The sequence below is a fragment of the Phoenix dactylifera genome, unplaced genomic scaffold (genome assembly GCF_009389715.1).
Source record: "Phoenix dactylifera cultivar Barhee BC4 unplaced genomic scaffold, palm_55x_up_171113_PBpolish2nd_filt_p 000046F, whole genome shotgun sequence".
In the NCBI taxonomy this organism is placed as follows: domain Eukaryota; kingdom Viridiplantae; phylum Streptophyta; class Magnoliopsida; order Arecales; family Arecaceae; genus Phoenix; species Phoenix dactylifera.
Window position 1 is genome coordinate 1 of NW_024067669.1, and position 4,529 is coordinate 4,529.

The following is a 4,529-nucleotide window of genomic DNA, read 5'->3' on the forward strand; positions in this document are numbered from 1 at the left end:
TATTTAATAGCAAAGGCCTTCTTCATTTAATCTATGTGCATGTTTTAAGGCCATTCATTTCACAGTACCTATGAAGTACTCCTCTATTGATTAAACAATTATGAATGCTCAGATTTTTGCAGAATTTGATCCAATTCCACTGGCAAGTGCTTCTCTTGCGCAAGTTCATGCTGCTAAAACTCATGATGGCGAAAAGGTTGCCGTAAAGGTTGTGAACCAAACTGTACTTTCCTGAAGTTATGAGATATTAAACTTTGAATAATTTTTCTCCCTCTCAATATTGAGTACTGAGAGTTATCTAATATCGTAGGTTGTCTTCTGAGCTATGCAAGGGCTTAATTATGTTAATGTCCGGCTTCAACACACTCACTTGACGGATACTGCCATCGCAGATATTGCTACTGTGGGTTTGGTAGTGAATTTCTTGCACTGGTTCTTTCTGCTTTTGATTATAGGTACTGCTTCAAATGGTTATTATTGGTCCTTGTTCCATTTCAGAAATTAGAGGTTTCACTTGGAATTTGACATATTTTCTATTTTCTTACACATCCATGTTTGCTATTCATATGCCTACTTAAAACTGGTTACTAGTACATTTTTGGATCAACAAGCATGCCATCTGAATTTTGAATGGTTCATATTCACTAGATTCGTTGTGGGCTTGATTGAAACTTTTAAAAATACTTTAAATGTTATGCATGCTAGTTGATACAAAATTGGCCATGCTCCATAGATGCAAAATGTAGTTTTTCAAGGCATCAGTCACTAATAAAATGCAGTAAGATCATGCTTCTTTTGTAGACAGATCACAAAATGTGTGCTCTCAAGTTCTCGGTATATACTTCTATAACTAAGTTGTGTTTGCACTTGTGTGTAGGAAGCAGAATTGTCGATCTAGGTATCAATTTGCTTTGGTATCTTGATTCTTATCCCCAAATTCTTAAAGCTTTCAACTCCTTGCACCAAAAATAATCTATTGCACTAATGTATCTTAAGGCAAATTCTACGTCACTTTTTGCACTATCTATAGGATGTTGCTTTGTGCCCCCTCACCCAGCTTTAACTGCTTCTGGCTTTCAAGCACATATCATCATCTATTGCTAAATGGCTCTTCAAGACAGTGCTTGAGTTCAATAACTTATGTACTATTTCTAGTTTGTGTAGTTTCAACTTGTGCTGTTCATGAAATATGTTTTGCAGTTTCTGTTATCAAATAAGTTTAGTGCAGTTTGGCCATATTGCTTCTGAATTTGGCTTTCAAGCACATATCATCATCTATTGCCAAATGGCTCTTTCAAGACAGTGCTTGAGTTCAATAACTTATGTACTATTTCTAGTTTGTGTAGTTTCAACTTGGCTGTTCATGAAATATGTTTTGCAGTTTCTGTTATCAAATAAGTTTAGTGCAGTTTGGCCATATTGCTTCTGAATTTAACTTTCTCATGTTGGAAGCAAGATATCTCATCAATCATTTGCATGAGGCACATATATAAGCTAGATTAGGTAGCATGTGAGCCAAGTGATGATGTTGAGACGCCCCCAGATATGAAAAGCTATAGGCTTGTATGCTGGATCCAAATAAGTTGGGTATTGGCATTTGTGATGTTGAACTTGTGTGCGCTAAATTATTATGCTTTCATCAGTACTACAAGTTACTATGCATATGCAACAACTTTTTTTTCGAGAGAGAAAGGAGGCCCACCTGCATTATAATTACCAATGTCCTAATGCTTGGGTGTGCACCACCCAAGAATTGAACCTAGAACCTCAAGTTGTTAAGTAGAGGGGTTTAACCATTGAGGGTAGCCCCAGTTCACGTATCTAACAACTGAAAACAAATAAAAACTGATCCTATCATGTTTTTTCACATTTGTCTGGCCTGTCATATATTCATAATAAATCCAAGTTATTACAAGATTATGACTAGTTTATGTTCGGTAGAGATACTTATATTTGCATTGTATAACACCTTCGCACAACTAAAATTATAACTTTTTATATAGGTGGTTGGTTGATGAAATTCGGGAAAGTGCACCTAAGGCAAGTTTACTTTGATTTCTACTTGATCTTTCTATACTAGTTTTTAGTGTTGGCATATATTTGCATGCTTGCAATGAAGCATGATTGTAACTCTTTATGTACTGATGGGATGCATGCATGATTTTCTTCATCATTTTTGGGCCCCTTAATGTCTTAATGTCGGACAGTCTCTCTGTGTGTATATTCACATACAAATAGATGTTTATATCTGCATTCAGGTGACCTTTGTCCTAATGATTATTTTTTTTAATTGTTGTGATGATGCTTACTTTCTTCTCCCTTGTGCTTTGAGCTTTGTTTTGTGTACTGACTGCAGCTATCATTTTAACGGGGACATAGTTCACAATGTTTGTATTTGGCTGACATCTAATGTGTCCTTTGACAACACATCCTTTTTATAAGAATATAAATTACTTTTCATTTTACTCTAGAAAGGTGGGCATGGTACTTTGGTAATTGTGGTTGTTATTATAGCAGTGTGCTTCTTTCTGTTTGCACTGAAGTTGAAATTGTGATGCAAGACTAATTATGGTTGGCCTACAAAGGCATAGGTGGACCAAAGGAATTAGGCAACGGTTTAGGTCAAGAAATCTCCCTGTTGTTCTATTACAGAGAAGGATGTTTTTTTGAAGATTGTAAAATTCAGGCCTGCCAAAAAATTATTCTAATCTCAATTCCCTTTATCTGATCTTTATCCTGATCTGTTTTCCATCACTCTAGATGAATATGCTACTGTGTCTCCTCCTGTTCAATGGTCTGATGGTGTTTCTCATTTGCATCTTTTCTTTTGAAGGACAATTGGTGATTACTTAATTTTGGAATGCTCTCTGATTTGTTATCTTCTCTTTCACAATTCAACCCTTCTTCATCTGGATAAAGCTCATTAGAGATGGTCTTCCGATGGATCTTTCACTGTCAATTCTTACTACAGATTTCTAAACTTTGATAATCTGGTCAAGAAGGAATTCTCTCCGATTTAGACATCTGTTATTTCTCTTAAGGTTAAAAATTTCAATTGGCTGGCTGTTAATGATAAATTATTGATTGATGAGAATCTCTTGAAAAGGCACCAGCAATTTTCCTCTAATTGTGATCTCTGCAATGCCGAAGGAAAATGGAGTTCACTAGTTCTTTAGGTGCCACCATAACAGAGGATTGTTGAAATTTATTAAAAACAGGTTATCTATAAAAGGTTTGTCTGGTCCTTTAGTGGGGTGAAAACAGATGTTATCCATATCTGTGTCTGTTTAATATTTGTATCTACATTTATATTCGCTGAAAAAAATATGGATACAAATATGGATATATTAATATCTGATCCAGATATAGATACAAATTGAATGTTAGTTATATTCGTATTTTTTATCCGAATATGGCTATAAATCATATTTTTTGGATATAAATTGGATCTTGAGTGGCATTCAATAATGAAAACTAACATAAGTGACCGCACATGATAAGAATAAACATTCATTATCTATCTAGATCGCACATGATGCATGGGTATAGTTTCTAAACCCTCATGGAGACCGACCTGGTCAAGGGTTCGAGTCACTAGTTTAACTGGATTTGCATTAAAATAAAATATTAATTTTCTACATATATAACTTTGATAAATTTAATAATGATATTAGTAACGTAAAAATGTTAATAGATTTTATAAATTTTCTACATCAACCATTACTCTTTAATTGCAACAAATATAAAAGATAATCATGAATTATCTATTTCTTGAGAGATTGTAAATAAAATATATGTATAAATAATAAAATGATATATATTCATTCTTTCATTTTTATCAAGGGGAAAGGATTGATAGTTATAAAAAATAAATAATTATTAAATACAAAGTGTTGTTCAAATCTGGCCTGAGGGTGACCACGCCGGAGGAGTCGAGGAAGCTGCCGGTCTGTGGAAGAAGAGGATAAGAGCCACCTCCCACTCGGCGGTGTACCTGCATAAAGATTTGCAGGATTTTAAATGAATAATGAGTAAGAAACCATGATATATGGGCATAAGTACTTTCCAACAACCATTAGCTCATAAATATCACGTCCAAACATGATGTTTATTATTCAGTAACGCTATATTTTACCACAGAAGTCTAGAGGTTTATGTAGAGAATATGTCATTTATATGCCACCTCCATAACAAGCAAAATGATGCACAATATTTGTAGGCACGCCATCATTGTTATCAGAATTGATATATGAAATTGCCTTCTTTTGTCTTTTGATGGACAAAAAGTATTCTTCCTTGTTGATTGCTAGGGAACATCTCAAGAGAGTTTCTCCACCTTTGCAAACAAGCTAGATTCTAATTTTGAATGCAACCAACAAAGCATGTTTTGCCCCTACAAATGTATTAACTCAATTCTCTCTTGAGGTAGATGTAACAACCCAGGACCTCACCCAAAATGGCTAGCCGGAAGGTATTATTTTTGTTCCTTGATCCTGTATAAGTATCCAAGATCTATCCAACGAATAACT

The 4,529-nt window shown here is 34.6% G+C and overlaps 1 long non-coding RNA gene across 1 annotated transcript; it reads left to right on the forward strand.

Annotated features, from left to right (window-relative positions):
* Nucleotides 1–6: 6 nt before the first annotated feature.
* On the forward strand, nucleotides 7–4,269 carry LOC103698948. The gene is made up of 3 exons (XR_005506958.1): nucleotides 7–208; nucleotides 311–455; nucleotides 2,004–4,269. It is a non-coding gene; the product is annotated as an uncharacterized LOC103698948 (long non-coding RNA).
* Nucleotides 4,270–4,529: the final 260 nt, after the last annotated feature.